Source organism: Cryptomeria japonica, chromosome 6 (genome assembly GCF_030272615.1).
Source record: "Cryptomeria japonica chromosome 6, Sugi_1.0, whole genome shotgun sequence".
In the NCBI taxonomy this organism is placed as follows: Eukaryota; Viridiplantae; Streptophyta; class Pinopsida; order Cupressales; family Cupressaceae; genus Cryptomeria; species Cryptomeria japonica.
Genome location: NC_081410.1, coordinates 509,493,029 through 509,511,620, shown reverse-complemented (window position 1 = coordinate 509,511,620; position 18,592 = coordinate 509,493,029).

Genomic DNA, 18,592 nt, shown 5'->3' with positions numbered 1-18,592 from the left:
AGGAACCTTCATCTCTTGTTCATGAGCACCACAACCATTTCCATGATACCCATGCTTAGCAAAAATGCGAAAACCACGACCATAACGATCAGCCATTTCAGGAAGAGAAGGTGGTTTTTCATAAGACAAAGAATCAAATCCTTCAGAATTAGAAGTGTGAGGAGAAGAAGTTTGAGAAGCGGCCACAAAATTATTGCTCATAGGTTCAACTAAGACTGATTGATTTCTAGTTTCTTCCTTCTTTTTACCTTTAAGATCTCTAGGAGGAACCCTATATTCACCTACAAAGGTGGGATTAAAATCAAGGGATCCCCAATCGTCTTCTGCGAGAACCTTCTCAGGATTAAAAGCCTTTTCATGTGTAGGCTCAAGTCGAGAAGGATCTTCTTCAGGAGATTCAGACTCATCCAAAGAATTTTGATTATTAGAGGGTGATGATTCATCCATAGGTATCTTGTTTAACGAGTCATCACTAGAAGAGGAAGGCTTAGAAGAACTCCCTTTGGAAGTAGATGTTTGCAAACAAGCTTGAAAATTAGTATCACCTATCAAGGTATATGTCTTATTATTATAAATAAATTTAACTTGTCTATGCAATGTAGAGGGGACAACTTGCATACTGTGAATCCAAGGTCTCCCTAATAACAAGTTGTATGTTAGATTTCCCGACATAACATGGATAGGAGTAGGCAAAGTAACAGGATCCACTATGATGGGTAAGGTGATAATACCTAATGAAGTCTTAGCCACATTATCAAAGCCTCGAATGGGATGAGAGTCAGGCTCAATAAGGGATGTATCCACATTCATCTTATGCAATAGATTAATGCTACACACATTAAGGCCAGAGCCATTATCTACCAGTGTTCGTCTTATAGCAGTGTCATTTATGATAACCACAATCATCAAGGGATCATATTGATGTTGAATTTCACTAGTAGGAAACTCATCTTGAGTAAACACAATTTGAGTTTTAGGATTCATCACAGAGTTAACCAAAGACACTATATTACTAGATGGATTAGGTGGAGGAACATTCAAATCTTTCAAGGCATCTCGTAACATTCCATGATGAGTGGAAGAAGTTTGGATCAAATCCCAAAGGGATATCTTAGCAGGGGTAGCCTTAAGTTGTTCTATGAGATCATATTCCTTACCAAGAACTTGTGAAATACATGGAGCTTGGGGAAGAATAGGTTGGGAAGGAGGAAGTGAAGTTGGGATAACTAGAGGAGGATTAGGTTGCCTATTGTTTCTAGTATTATAAGTATGGGCAACCGCATGATAACTCTCTCTAGTCAATTGCTTAGCATACTCATAAGGATTCTTAGAGGAATAACCTCCTTGTACAGTAATAACAGGTTTCTTAGGAGTGCAAAAAGAATCATTAGCATAACCACCTTGAACCACTAAGATAGGCTTATTTAAAGGTTGAGAATTTTGAGAAGGACAAGCACCTTGGACAGTGAAGAGAGGTTTGTTAGGTGTTTCATTCACATGTATCAAATTGATTGAGGATGGTTTAGAAGAATGAACAAAAGTGTTGGAAGAATTACTGATAGTCTTCTCTTGCACTAAAATCTTATCACAGATTAGATCAATTTTAGGAGAGAGACAAGGGATAGGCATTGATGTTCTAGTAGGAAGGGTAATACTAGGAAATGTCATATCATCCTCTATCATCAAAGGATCTACATGGGGAATAAACTCTCTAGGAGAAGGATCAACATTACTCTCTAAAGTCTCACTTTTGAGAGAGAGATCTTTGAAAGAGATGTTAACCATCTTGCTTTGAACTAGGGTTTCCTTATGAGTAGAACCAATTTGAGGAGAGGGAGATGCTTTATTTTTAGAGGGAGAATAATTGAGATTCACGGAAGGTGAGAAACTATCAAGGGAGTTTTCAATCTTGATTTCATCCCCTTTGGCTAGGGGTAGAGAATAATCTATACCTTCTTCTAATGGTTCATCCCAAATAGTGAGGCTGTTGAAAGGAATGTTTGAAGTATTGTCAATTTCGGGAGAGGAGATAACATTGTTTATTAATTCCTCATCCTTAGGAGGGAGAGCATCAATAGATGTGTTAAACTCATCCTCTTTCCTCAAAATATGTTCAATATGATCTTTAGGGGAGAGAGAATTAAGGAAATTGCTTATTATTTCATCTTCTTTCTCTAAGGGATGCTTATGGGTAAGTCCAACTTTAGGAGAAGGGTAAGCATTTATCATTAATTCATCATCTCTAGTGGGAATTTTGTTGGAAAAGGAAAGGCCATCACTAGGAAATGTAGGGATAATGTCATCTTCTTGCACAAAAGGATCCTCATGAAGGGAGTGTTTTTTAGGAGACACAAAGGCATCAAGGGCATCATCCAACAAAGGATGATCATATCTATTAAAAGGTTTATCTTTTGATTCAAAAGGAGATATCTCTTCATAGAGGGGATCATTGAAAACAACCATGTTACTAGATTTAGTGGAAGAGCTGATAAGAATGTACCCTTGAGAGGAATCATTCGACTTATCTTTCTCATCACAACGAAATGGCATAGTAACAATGTTTATGAGTTTTTGGTAAAATGAAGGTTTGGTATATTTAGGTTTCAAAAATTCATCTAAAGCTTCATCTAACTCATAATCATCACAAATATGAACATCTTGCAAATAAAAATCTGACATTTTGAAATTGCATAAAATTTAAACACACAATGCAAAGAAACACACTTTTTTTTTTTCTTTTTTTTAATGAAAATGAAATGAAAACACACTAAATCTAGATCTAGATCTAACAGATGCAATGCAAGAGGAAGCAATGATAGATTCACGTCGGGTTCACCAAAATGTGTAGGAGAAAAAGTGACACTAAGCAAACATGCCCTAATCTCACTTTCAACCACACACTTGTGGAATACGAAAGAGCCTAGAGGTATCACACAATTGGCTACTTCTTTTTGTGGAAGAGAGAGCCACAGGCTACCTATTAGGATTTCTATTCCTTTGTTGCAATTGAAAGATAAAATGATGCAAGTTCAATCCCTAACCCCAAAGTGCAAGTATGAACTAATAACAAGATTGCAGAATTGAATTTAAACAATGGAAAGCTGTAAACACAAGGACAAGATAAGAATGAAAATGCGTACCCGGAGTTAAAATATGACTGAAAATGTTCGGGACAGGGGCACAGGCGCCACTGTCCTGATTCTGCCTCTGAAACTACTCCGAAAACTGTTGTTTTTGCACTTTGGAAAAGCTGTCAAAAATGCTGAAAATGCTGTCTGTCAGGAGGACCAGGGTGCCCAGCGCCCCTGTCCCAGGGACCAGGGTGCCCAGCACCCCTATCCTGGCAGGACCAGGGTGCCCCACGCCCCTGTCCTGGTCTTTTTCTTTGAGATTTGGTGTGTTGTTTGGTCTCCGTCTGCTTCTTCCGGATCTGTAACTTGCGGCGTCATCCGAGTCCCGAAACCTGCACTTATATCTGAAAAGGTGTTTGGGTGGCTATATAGGGTTTTGCCTTAGTCAAACCCCCACTTCGGTGATTTCCACCTCCACGAATAGCCAAGTTGTATTGTAAAATGTATTGTGTGTGCAGACCTATTGTGTGTGCAAGGTCCTTAAATGCAAGAAAGCAAACTAGAGCAACCTAGAAAGTAAACCCTAATTGCTTGTAAATGATAATGTGAATGCTCTAAATCAAGATTCAAAGTGATCTAAAGCATGAATAAGTGATGTATTGAAGCTTATGCAAAGACATGAAAACAACATGAAATCATACCCAACCCCAAGGGAGAGGTACAAGCCAATCTTCAGTCGGTAATCTCCTATTGTTCTTCAATGTCTTCCAAGCCCTAAATGGATGAATGAAATTGATAAATGCTTGATAGATGGATGTTGAATGTTGTTAAAGTCTTCAAAGATCTACTCTTTCGCTGCATAGAAGGTCCCTGAAAGCCAAAAATTCCATCCTTTCAAATGAAGAAAGAGAGCTCTTATGTATGAAACCCTAAGTCTTAATTTCAACTTTAGGTTGACTTAGAGATTGAATCTCCCGCCAATTTCGTGGGGTTAAGCTTTATTTTATGATTGGATCGCGCTCCTAAAATTTCGGGAAAAATGTCTGGGACCATGTTGCACTCTGGGCGCCATGGTCCCGACAACTTTTCACCAAATTTTCAGGACTGTCGGATATGATGATTTTAGAGAGAATCCCGAAATTACAGCTGATTTCGAGATGTTTTGACCCCCAAAATCAAGCCCCCAAGTTCAAAATAGGACCTAATTAGGGTTTTTGATTAAATGATGTATTGGAAGAATAAAATGAAAGGGGTACACTTTAATGAAAAGGGGCCCAACTTTATGGGAGATGATAAAATAGAACCTTAGACCTAATTAATTTAATTAATTAAGTGCTAAAGGGGAAATGCGATGCAAAATGCAAAATGCGGCAAGGCGGGTGCTAAACTAGGCGTGAAATTGTACCACCGTAGCAAGTGCGTACAATTTATGACACTACAGCCCTGTAGAATATTGCAGAAAAAAAAGCCTCCAATTGGGATGTAGCCAAGAGATATAAAGGAGCAAATCAACACCCCCTTGACTACCGGTTGGAAGCACTGCAAGACAAGTGTGAAGTGACAAGAAAAAAAAGTGTTCCCAATTTGACTTATTAAATGATGTTTGTGTTTTTAAAAGATTTTAAAAATCTAAATAAAACAATTATTATGCCATGCAAAAAAAATTTTACTAAAAAATAAAGAAAAAAGCGATAGCCATTTATTTTGAAAAAAAATGAAATAAAAAAAAAACTTTAATAAAAATTTATTAAAGAAAAAACTTTTACAAAAAAGTTTATTTTTTTTAATTATTAAAAACTTATTGAAAAAGTTTTATTTTAAAAAAAAACTTTAAAAAAAAATTTAAAAAATAAAATCAATTGTGCCCTTGATCTTGGCAAAATCCTACATGGTATTAGAGCTATTGGGGCTTCATTGATCGGTTTTTGGAGACATCGTGGAAGGCTTCTATTTTCGGATTTGGGGATCTTCATTTTTTGGGGGCATCATACAGTGATTTGGACATCACCGTTGAATCTGGGAGGCCGTTTCCATAAATTTTGACTATAAAGTCGACCTATTTTGACCCCCCCATACACTGTTGTACTCGTACTCTGTAGATTTTGCCATCACACCAAAAGCACGTACTACTGGTTGAGACTGATCTCATCGTGTATATAGTCGCTACACCAACACCACCCCACACAATAGAGCCGGATACAACCACGTACCATGTAGGATTCATACCCACTACATACCACATCGATAAGCCAAGCTTACGCGGATGAAGGGTCTAGGGCTCGAGGGACTCGAACCGATGACCTGTGCTCTGATACCATGTACATTTCGCCATCACACCAAAAGGACGTACTATTGGTTGAGAGGGATCTCATCGTGTATATAGTCACTATGCCAACATTTTGGTGTAAATAAATATTCATTTGGATATTATTACACTTTACTTAAGTTAACTTAGGATAATGCATCTCTTCGTAGTTTGGATTTGAGACACTAAGGGAAGTGTGCACATAGGGATAGAGCTTGTAGGAGAAATTCCACCTTTTGTGGTCTTATTTTGCTGTTACACTCCACATTCGATGGGTCATCCACCTCTTGTGGAATATTATATTATTTCTCCTACCTACCCCTAGTATTTCTTACCTACCCTTGTTTCTCATTGAGCCACATGTCATATTTGTGTGCTCATACATCCATATGGCCTTGCCTATATAAGCAAGCCTATATTCATTGTATTGGTTAATCCAGTTGATCAGTTTGCATATTGATGAGAATACAGTTTTTTCTTGTCATTCTATTGTCTCTTTTATGCTTTTCATTGTGCCCTTGATCTTGGCAAAATCCTACATGGTATCAGAGCTATTGGGACTTCATTGATCGGTTTTTGGAGACATCGTGGAAGGTTTCTATTTTCGGATTTGGGGATCTTCATTTTCTGGGGGCATCATACAGTGATTTGGACATCACCGTTGAATCTGGGAGGCTGTTTCCATAAATTTTGACTACAAAGTCGACCTATTTTGACCCCCCGTACCCACAGTACATGTGTCGCAGGTTGTAGGCGTACCTGCTGTCGGAGCCGCCGCCGCCACGTTCTGTTGCCACCACCACCGCAGAGTTTTCCCGTGCCGCCTCTGAGTCCTGCCACCGCTGATGCTATGCACTTTCCGTGGTGCCTAGGTCTCCTCCCGCCGGCCGGGACCCCGCCGCCACCGTGCCCTACCGTCGCCACTGTTGTGTCTCTGTCAGCGCCCAAGTCTTCCGCCGTCGGCTGCCTCGACTTCCGAACAGGCGCCGACCCCCTCGGCTCCGACCGCTCCCTCCTCTTTAGCGACCACCAAAATAGGTGGCCCTGTGTCCGCCATGTAGTGGGTGGCCACTGGCCCACAGGTAAAACCGTACACTGCACAGTGCCACGTCAGATCCGTACACCCTATCAATCGTACTGCACAGTCAGCAGTCTGTACAGTACGAACGCCCAGTTAGTAGGGAGGCGAAGTTTTTGTGACAGCCAGACAGTCATCAAATTTAACATAGTGAATTGCTGACATCAGTGCCACATCAGCATTTTTTGAAAATTTTTTGACCCCTCTCCATCGGGCTTTTCAGTTTTGCAGTCCAACTTTGAAAGGCCATATCTTGCTCATTTTTGCTCCTTTTTTGGTGCAATTTTTTTTTAAATGGGCTAAAATGTCATGATCTTCATAGTGGTGGGGTTATTTTATGATTTTGGTGCATAGGTTTTTGGGAATTTTTGGATTCTCTCAATTGTACCTGTCCAATCCTCAATTCTGCAACTTCAAAGGCCTCGTTTGAGCTCATACGACCTCCTTTTTAGGTGCTGTTTTTTTTTAAAGTGCATGTTTTTTCATCTACTTTCATAATATATGATCAGATTTCAAAGATTTTGAGTGTAAATTGTACTTTCGGATATTAGTCTTATTTGGCCTATTAGGTACTTGTAAATTGCTTGGATCTTAGTTAGATCTCTTGCATTATCAGTTTGAGACTCTTTTGGCCTTATTAAGGTAGTTGTAAAATTGTAATCAGAAGTCCACTTTGCCATTTTTTGCAAGTGGCCTATTGTATACGCACTACTTATAAAGTGTCAAAATCATCACATTTGGGGGGGTTCTTTGATTGAGTGAATTTGGGGGGGTGTCTTGTGTAATTGTGCCTCTCTTTGTGCTCTTCCCATTTTTGTTGCAATGAGTCCTAATAAATTTCCACCTTTAACTCCACATAATTATGCATCATGGAAAATTAAAGTATGGAGTAAATTAATGGAAAAGGGTCTCACACACTACATAGATGGAACAATAACAGCACCACCTGATCCTAAGGCTAATCCAATTGCTCAATTAGAATGGCTCACAAAGAATTACATGGCTCTTGGAACCTTACGCAAGTATGTATCAGATGACCTCATTTTTCACATTGAGAAGTGTAAAACAATCAAAGAGGCTTGGGATATGTTTCAGAAATTGTATGGACAAGTTGATGAAATCAGAGGCTATCAGATTGACAATGAGCTCACCAACTTGGATCCCAAGAGTTTTGATACAATCCAAGATTATGTCACCAAAGCAAATGAGCTAAGAGCAAAGCTTAAGGATTGTGGAATTGACAAAAAGGATGCTCAGTTGATATTCAACTTGTTGGACAAGCTTGCACCAGAATATGTAGCATTTGTGTCTAGCTTCCAAACTCATCGTTTGACAGTGGGGAGTTCTTATGTTATGCCTTCATTTGATGCTTTCACAGAAATGTTAATATTGGAACAATTTAAGTTGTTGAACATGGGGTTTCTCAAGTCTTCAAAGTCCAAGGCTTTAGTGGCTAATCAAGGGAATCAAGGAAGTTAAGGCAAAGATTCTAACAAGAAGAAGAAGCAATCTAAGTCTAAGCCACACTAGGAAAAAGGACAATCATCCTCTCCATCACAAGGCTATTTTTCATCCTCTTCCAAGAAGGGGACACCACCTCAGAAGGATAAACCAACTTGTGCATATTGCAAGAAGTATGGTCATGATGAGCATCAATGCCACGCAAAGTAAGTTGATGAGTTAACCAATCTTCTTAAGAAAAACAACATCAACTTGCCATCCGCCTACACAAAGAAGGATTCATCTCCTTCCTCTTCCTCACAATCTAAGGGAAAAGGGCATGCATTTGTGGCTACAACAGGTTCTTCACAGCAATGGATACTTGACTCGGGTGCCTCATATCACATGGGTTCTACAAAGGAGCAGTTTTCTTCATTGGAGCCATCTAAGGTACCTCACATTTACATAGGTGATGACACACAAGTAGAGGTTGAAGGGAAAGGTTCAGTTGACATGGATGATGGAACATTTGAGAATGTTCTCTATGTTCCTAACTTGTCTACCAATCTTCTCTCCATCTACCAAATCATTCACTATGGGAATGGGAAAAAGTTTGAGTTTACACCAGATTCAGTTGTGGTAAAGGAACTTGATGATGATGCCTTGGTAGCAGTGGGACAAGTCAATGACAACTCAAGGCTTTATTCATTCTCCCACTTTGTGCCAAGTTCACCTTCTAGGGCCTTGCTTACTCATTCAAATTCAGAAAGTAAGCTATCGCATGAGCGGTTTGGTCACCTCAACTACTGCTATCTTCAGCAGCTAAGCACTAAAGACATGGTCACAGGTCTACCTCGAATCAGTTTTTTAGAGGGTGTATGTTCAGGTTGTTCCATGGGCAAGCATCCCGAAGAGAAGTTTGATAAAGGGAAAACTTGGAGAGCTTTGGAAGTTCTTCAACTTGTTCACAGCGATGTAGCAGGTCCATTTCAAGCACCTTCATTTAGTAAGGCCTGCTATGTTCTCACCTTCATTGATGACTACTCCCGCTTCACTTGGGTCTACTTTCTCATTCATAAGAGTGAAGTATTTGATAGAATTAAGGACTTCAAGACTCGTGTGGAGAAACAATCAGGGAAAGTGGTCAAGATTCTTCACATAGATAATGGAAGGGAATATGTGAACAAAAGACTTAAGGATTTTTGTACATTTGAGGGGATTGATCTTCAGCATTCTGTCGCATACACTCCACATCAGAATGGGGTTGCAGAATGCAAGAATAGAACTCTCAAAGAAATGGCTAGCTGTATGATACATGCACATTCTCTTGATTCCACCTTTTGGGCAGAGGCTATCAGTTGTGCCACACATATCTAGAATTGGGTTCCTCACAAAGATTTGCAAGGTATTACTCCTTTTGAATCTTGGGCTGGTAGGAAACCGATTGTGAGATATTTCAGAGTCTTTGGGTGTCCAACATGGGCTCGCATACCTCCGTAGAAATGCAAGGCATTGGAACCTCAGAGTCAGCCTTGCATATTTGTTGGATATCCTGAGGGTGTTAAGACATACAGATTGATGGATCCAGAGGCACATGAGGTGTTCATTGAGAGGAGTGTTCACTTTGAGGAAAGCTCTCCTAGCTAAACCTCTCTACCTCCTCCACCTTCCTCCATTCTGTATAGTGATGTTAGTGACTCATATGATGAGACTCCTTCAACTCCGACTCATAGGGTTACACCTCCGTAGGGTCCACTTGCAGTTGAGGAGCCTCATTCTCCACCTCCACCTAGACCTCGTTGGGCTTGACAGACGCTTGAGTCCGCGAGTTCTCTTGTTGGGGATTCTTCATATACATGGAGAACTCCATCACAACATCAGGATCTTCCACATGCATTCATTGCTACCACTTCCGATCCATAGACATTTACAAAAGCATCAAGGGTTCCTAAGTGGGACCAAGCTATGGAGGAAGAGTATAGTTCCTTGATGAGGAACAACACATGGGATTTAGTCCATCTCCCTAAGGGGAGAAAGATGGTTTGATGTAAGTGGATCTATCAGACCAAGTTTGCAGCAGATGGTAGTGTGGATAAGTATAAGGCTCGGCTTGCTGCAAAAGGTTTTTCTCAGGTTGTAGGTGTTGACTATACTGAGACCTTTGAACCCGTAGCCAAGAAGAACTCCATTTGTTTGACACTTGCAATTGCTATAGCTCATGGTTGGGTTGTACATCAGATGGATGTGAAGAGTGCTTTTCTTCATGGTGATCTTGATGAGGAGATTTATATGGAGCAGCCACAGGGTTTCATCCAGGATACTTCCTTGGTTTGCGGACTAAGGAAATCTCTCTATGGCCTTAAACAGGCCCCCAGGGCTTGGTACACCAAGATGGATTCCATTCTTCTCTCCATAGGGTTCACCAGGTGTCATTCCGATCCAAATGTCTACATTTTGCGATAGGATGACTCTCACTTGATACTTGTGCTCTATGTTGATGACTTGATCATTACAGGGAGTACTTCATCCATCATTAGTAGGGTCAAATCTGCTTTGCATGACAGATTTGCTATGACTGACTTGGGTCTTTCGCACTACTTTCTCAGGATAGAGATTTCATAGTCACCTTTCGCGATTACACTATCACACCCCAAGTATGCTCTTGATCTACTTGCACACTTTCATATGGCTGATTGTAAGCCTACCCCAACTCCCTTTCTTTTAGGAGTAAAGCTTGAGGCTCAGTGTTCTTCTCCACCAGTTGATGCCACTTTGTATCGTCAGCTTGTGGGCAGTCTCATCTACTTGACTCATACACGCCCTGATATTTCATTTGCAGTTGGCATGGTTTCCCGCTTCATGCAGGAACCACATGAGCTTCATTGGAAAGCCGCCAAACACATCCTTCATTACATCCAGGGTACACATCACTATGGGATTCACTATGCAGCAGGCACAGGACTTCGCTTGGTTGGTTACACAGACTCTGATTGGGCTGGCGATCTAGTTGATTGTAAGTCTACTTCTGGTTACAGTTTTCACCTTGGTTCGGGCCCCATTTGTTGGCAGAGCAAGAAGCAACATGCTATTGCTCTATCTTTGACTGAGGCTAAGTATCGAGGTGCTGTTAACACAGCCACTGAGACCATTTGGCTCCAGCAGATTCTCATAGAGTTTGGATTCACCACTCCACGACCGACAGTTCTACATTGAGACAATTAGAGTTCTATTGCAATCTCGAAGAACCTGGTCCAGCACCAGCAGACCAAACACATTGAGATTCATATGCACTATATCTGAGAGCTCATCCAAGAGCAGGTCATTGATTTGCAGTATTGTCCTACAGCAGAGTAGGTTGCTGACATTTTCACCAAACCTTTCACCGAGAGTAAGTTCCAGCAGTTGCGAACTCTCTTCGGGGTGCGAGATGTGTCATTAGGGGGGGGTCAATTGACTTCTCCTTCCTCTCTTATGGGGGGGACTTTTTGCTCTTTGAGGTTTTGTCCTTCTTCTTTGAGAGTCTTTTGTACATTCATCTCTCTTTTGGGGGGGATTTTTTTCCCACTAGGTTTTCTCCCTTTCTCTGTTTGTGAGAGATTGCATTGCATAGTTTTGCTTGCATTTGCATATTTTACATGGGTACCTATCATGGCATAGTAGCCGGGACCCATCTTGCATTGTTGACTTGAGTCTTCATTCCCCTAAGTTGCGCTTAAGGGGGGGTGTTGGTGTAAATAAATATTCATTTTGGATATTATTACACTTTACTTAAGTTAACTTAGGATAATGCATCTCTTCGTAGTTTGGATTTGAGACACTTAGGGAAGTGTGCACATAGGGATAGAGCTTGTAGGAGAAATTCCACCTTTTGTGGTCTTATTTTGCTATTACACTCCACATTCGGTGGCTCATCCACCTCTTGTGGAATATTATATTATTTCTCCTACCTACCCCTAGTATTTCTTACCTACCCTTGTTTCTCATGAGCCACATGTCATATTTGTGTGCTCATACATCCATATGGCCTTGCCTATATAAGCAAGCTTATATTCATTGTACTGGTTAATCTAGTTGATCATTTTGCATATTGATGAGAATACAATTTGTTCTTGTCATTCTATTGTCTCTTTTATGCTTTTCATTGTGCCCTTGATCTTGGCAAAATCCTATAGTCTCGACTCAACTTGGACCTAGCTAAAAATACATCAAAAATGCGTAAAATTCAAAAACTCAAATTTACATACCGCTGGTCCATAGTCATTTGGCCGTTGGAATCGTCGGACTCGCTCTAATCGATGCTCTACTATAGGTACCGGCATCCTGACTGCTCCTTCCTCTTCTAGAAAGTCACTATCAGAGCTATAATTTCACTATGGTCGCGGATACAAATGAATCTGTTTTCACCCCTTTCTCCCCATATAAACCCTTCGTCATACCCCTAATTTTTCCCTGCTCACCGCCGTGGTCCCCGTGAACTTCCTGAGCCTCCCATTTCTCCATTTTATCTCTGATTTCTTCTATTTTTCACTAACATGGCTAACTTCTTATTTTCTATCACCTTGCCAATTTTCATTCTTTTTCGAGAGATCGCTCGATTTTTCGAAATTCTTTAGCCCATCTCTCATGGGGGCATAGCACCCATTAAATTAACATTTTATGGGGCATTTCTTCACACTTTTTTTTCTTTATTTGAAACGACGTGATAAATCACACTGTCTCAAGGAGGGGCAAATATAGTCACATAAATTTGTCCATTTTAATTAAATGAATATTTGCTATTTATTTGATTAAAAACCAACCATCAGTTAATTAAATTAATATTTAATTAATTCATCTTCAAACATTCTCCTATTAATTAAATAAATTATTCAATTTATTTTAATTAATTCATTCAACCAAATTCACAAATTAATTAAATGAATAAATCATATTTATTTCATTTAATCCCCTTTTCCTCTTTTAAATAACTTAAATAAAATATTTATTTAATTCATTTATCCCCCCACTTGCATTTTCTTACAAATGCAACTTGCACCCATTTATTGAAATAAATGAATTTTATTTTAATAAAAATCTTATTTTCCCTCACCCACCAAATCCACACGCATTCCTAAAACCCCTTCTAGATTCTTCTAAACCCTTCCTAATTAGCCTAATCAATCCCCTAATTATTGTCACATTCCTATGAAACTTGGAGTCACTTCTCAAAGACTTCAAAGTCTTTGAAATGCATTTAATGTTTTGTGTGTTCAACAATCTAACCTCTAAAGTCTTTCAAAACCACTAATGGCTCTTACATGACCATTAATGGCTCTTACATAACCGTTTATGGTTAATTCAACTTGCACTCATATGTCTCCTCAAACATTTATTGCTTTGACCATGGTTATCCCTTTTGCATTTGCACAAGAGTTTATCCATTGGATAAAAGCTTTATTCTTTGAATAAAGAATTTATTCATTCAACCTAACCTTGACCTTAACTCCCAAGTTAACTCTCAGGTCATGTCAAGCATTTAATGCTTATTCCCTCTCCTTTCAATCTATCCCACATTGACACTTGTCATCATGGGATTGGGTTGAAAGCCTTCACATGGATTGAATATCATTCAATCCTGACCCTTGTTGAGATTACTCAATCTCAACCATCCATTGCTCCATTTTTCCTATAAATAGAACCCATTTCTTCATAATCCAGATCCTGGAAACTTGTATGCATCTAAGTTATAGAGAATTTTAGAGAGCATTTAGCATAAATCACTAATATCTTGTTATTTTGGCCTAAAATAAATCATTTTAGCATCATAGCATCTAATATTAGCTTTTATTCACATTTGCATAGCATTTTAGAGTAAACATTTCAATCTTGAACCTCCATAAGCATCCATAGCGCAAAAAGCTGTTGAAAGCTACACTAGTTTGGAACTTGGAGAGGAGAGGAACAAAGGAGAAGGAGATACGAGCATGTTAGGAGGCATTTGGAGATGTCTCATTATATTTACTTTCCTAGTTAAATATTCTTTCATATTTTTTGTGTCTCTTTTGATATGCCTACTTAGATTAGTTTTTGGTTGATTAACATTAATAGTTTCTTAGTTTTTTGTGTGTTATTCCACCACAAGTTCTAGTTTTTTGTGTGTTATTCTACCACAAGTTCTAGTCTAATCTTCCACCATTTCGTAGAGCATCACTAAGAATTTTTTTATCTCACCAATCATAAACATCTCAAATTCATTCTCCACGTTCTTAGAATGTTCTATGCATAGCTTATCTTCACCTCTAGAAATAATATCATCAACAAATATTTCAATATTTAGTATATCATCATTAGTGATTTTATAATATAAATTACTGTCAACACTACCTTATGTAAAACCAAGCTTCAAAAGATATTTATCCAACCTCACATACCAAGCTCTAGGTGCTTGTTTCAATCCATATACAGGTTTTCTCAACCTGCAAACCATGTTTGTATCATCTGATAGTGAAAAACCATCGGGTTTCTTAATATAAACTTCCTCATAAAGATCACCATTCAAAAATGCACATTTAACATCCTTCTTATAAAACGTGTAGTTTTTATAGGTAGCATAGGCAAGAAATAATCTGACAACTTCAATCCTAGCTACACATGCAAAAGTATCTCCATAATCAATTTCTTTCTTCTATGAATATCCTTTACAAACCAATCTAGCCTTATTTCTTATAACTTGACCATCCTCATTCAATTTATTCCTAAAAAACCATTTAGTTCAAACAACATTCTTATTTTTAGGCATGGGAACCAAAGTCCATATGTTATTTTATCAATCTGATTGAATTCTTCTTCCATAGCTTTCAACCAATATTCATCTTTACATGCCTCAATTAATGATACCGGTTCAACTTGTGAAATTAAACACACCTCATTAGTTGTCAGTCTTCTTCTTGTCATCACTTCGTTGCTCTTATCCCCAATGATCTGATTTTCTGAATAATTGAATCTTACATACCTAGGAGTCTTCTGACTCACTATTCCTCTTCCTTGTTCTTTAGTTACTGTAGAATTCTCTGATACTGCCAGAGTTACTGGTTCAACACTCTGTTACGATAAAGATGCTATTGGTTCAAATATAATCATTTCCACTGTCGGTTCCTTCTCATAAACTCTAATTTGACTTTTGTTCACCTCATCTATTTTGACATTAGCACTCTCCACAATTCTCTCCAATCTCTTGTTATAACATATATATGCCTAGCTTTCATTAGAATAACCAAGAAATATGTCTTCGTCATATCTAGGATCAAATTTGCCAATGATATCATCTCTTTTGATATAACACTTACTACCAAAAATTCTAAAATACTTAATTGTAGGTGTATTGCCAAACCATAATTCATAAGGTGTCTTACCAGTTTCTCCTTTGATATGTACTCAGTTGAATGTATAAACTGATGTTCTCACTGCTTCTCTCCAGTAGATATGAGGTAGACTCGCTTCAATCATCATTGTTCTAGTAGCATCCAAGAGAGTTTTGTTCTTCCTTTCCACAACTCCATTTTGCTGAGGTATCAAGGGTGGAGAAAATTGCCTTCTTATACCATGCTTCTCACAAAAGTTATTAAACTCATCGGATGTGAATTCTCCATCATGATCTAACCTCAAACATTTAATCTTCAATCTTGTCTCAATTTCCACTTTAGCCTTAAAGATTTTAAACTTTTCAAATTCTTCAGATTTTTGTTTTAGAAAAGTAACCCACATCATTCTAGAATAATTATCAATGATTAGCATGAAATATCTATTACCTTGAAAACTTTTAACTCTAGAAGGGCCACACAAATTAGCATGAATAAGATCAAAAACATCATTAGATTTATCTTGTATACTCCTAAAAGAGGTTTTGACATGTTTACCCATTTGACATTCTTTACATACCAGATTCTAGGGCTTCATAATCTTAGGTATATCCCTAATTGCCTTAGTTGAACTAATCTTTATATTGCAATCAAAATTCACATGACACAACCCTTTATGCCATAGCCAACTCTCATCAATCTATGTAATAAAACATGTATTCTCACTAGAGTTCAAATGAAATATGTTACCTTTTATCTGTGTAGCGATTGCAATCTCCAAACCAAATCTGCTAATGATTTTACATTTTCCATCCTTGAACTATTATTGAAATCCCTTATCCACCAATTGTCCTACACTTAAAATATTATGCCTTAGACCTTCAACATAATAAACATTGTCAATATTGTTCTTACCATCCAATGATATAGTTCACTTTCCTTTGATCATACATTCCTTGTCATCTCCAAATCTAACTAGACTACCATCAAATTCTTGCAATGACAAAAATTGCCCTTTATCTTCAGTCATATGATGTGAACAACCGTTTTCAATTACCCATTCATCCTTGTCTTCAATTTTATCAGCAAGTTCTTTCTCTTCAAGTACATTCTCTTCTAGTGTCAGATCATCTTCCTTGATAGCCAGGAACACCCATTCCTTCCCATTGCCACAACCACTAGCAGGATCTTCTGTTTGTTCATCACCAGAATCAGTAATGCCTTCCTCATCCACTATGTAGGATGATTAGTCTATTTTTTTCCTATACTTATACTTGTTTTGATATCCAGGGTTAGGTTTAAATGATCTTCTAACTCTTTCTTTGAATCTTGAATTCCTTTTAGGACATCTAGATGCAAAATGACCAATCTTATTACATGGAAAACATTTAAAAGTGTTTTTCCTTCATACTTACTTCCTACCAGTCCTTTAAGTAATCTTCTAAGTGCTTCAAGTTTCTCAAACTCATCATCTTCTCTCTTCATATCTTCCAATTCCTTTGCATACAAAGCTTTCCAATCTTGCTCAATAGTTGCAGATGTAGAAGCATGAAAAGTAGGTTCAGTCTTCACAACTCCAGAAGGTCCAAATTCTTCAAGCTCAAAAAAAGATATTTTCCCAACCAAGGTATCTCTATTGATGTATTATCCATTATTCTCAACTCACTAATAGTAGTATCCTTCATTTTGTAAGCCGATGGTAGAGCTTTCAGAAATTTAGAAGAAATTTAATCTTCACTCAGAGTTCCACCACAACATTGAATTCTCATAACAATCTCATTTACCCTTTCCATGAATGCAATATTCCTTTCATCTTCTTCCATCTTTAGGTTTCCATATCTCACCTAGTAACCATCAAGTTTAGCAAGCTTCACTGTAGGGTCACGTTCATTAAGAGTCTCCAAATTATCCCATATAGCCTTTCCAAATGATTTGATGGTTAATCCCTTATTTGTTGATCAGAAAAAGAATACAAGAGGGATTCTCTTGCTCTACAATAATTCTCAAGATCCTTATCCAAGTTTGCAGGAGGAGGATTGCTAGATCCTAGATTATAAGGTGTGACACCATTTTGTGTGATCTCCCAAATCTCCTTTCCAAGACATCTTAGATGAGTCTCCATCTGAAACTTCCATACTATGTAATTTATTCTATCAAGCTTGGGAATATCTCTCCGAAAGATAGCTCCAAAAGAAATTGATGAAATTTAACTGTCAGTCGCCATAGGATCTTCCTCAAGTTGTTAAGCTTTCTGTAGAGAGGACCAAAGCTCTGATACCAATTGTTAGACAGTTCAAATAACTGGAAGACAACTGAGAGGGGAGGTTGAATCAGTTGTCATAGATTAACAGAACCATTAGCAGTTAAAAATTTAATACTGGAACCCAAAACATTAATATCAGAATAATAGTTAAACCAATTAAGTATAAACAATAAATACAGAATAAAAACCATCCACATGACACTAAGATTTGTACGTGGAAAACCTAGTAAAGGGAAAAACCATGGTGGGAAGCCTACCCACAGTTAGATAATACTTTTGCAATAAGTATGTGAATTACAATTGAGGGGCCTGCACTTGCAAGAAGGTCAACAACCTAGAGGACACTTCTCATCACAAAAGGAGCCTCATTGACTACATAGAAATCTAGACTCTAATCCAAAGAAGTGTTGAGCTATAAAAGATAGCGTCTCCTATGCCTAAGTATAGTTCTGGTTAAGCTCAATACCGAAGGACTAAATCCTCTTACATAAACCCAATTCAATCTCCAATGATCAACCAAATCCTCTACCTGAATGAGTTACATTATTCACACATTACATCACTTGACCATGACCTCTAACATAACCATGGTGATCTACAATGAGATCTTATATCTATATATACAAACCCTCGACCATAAAAAATTAGGTTGGCCACCAGATAATAAACCAATTACATAATTACAAATCATGTCGGCCTTAGATCAAATAAATAATATCCAACACATAAGACATCATGAAAACATATTGAGAGGTCCAATCCACACGTTAGATTAAAGTCAGTCAAAAACCTTGATCAACTGGGACCCGGTGTAGGTCCACATGCTACAACAATGATCTCCAACCATCAAGTCTCGAATATGATCACCATCAGTATCTTGAAACTCCACTAGAAGCTATGACAGTACCACTTATGCAATTCATCAAAGATCTTCATCAAAATCTCTGCTAGTGAAACCCTTGCTGGAACCAAAAATAAAACTTTTAAGCAAATAGAATAGCGTCTGATTACCAGACCAAAACCAACTTATTGAATATGAACATGAGTATCCCGAACAAGCAAAATCCATAACCAAATCATACCGAATCATGTCGGATC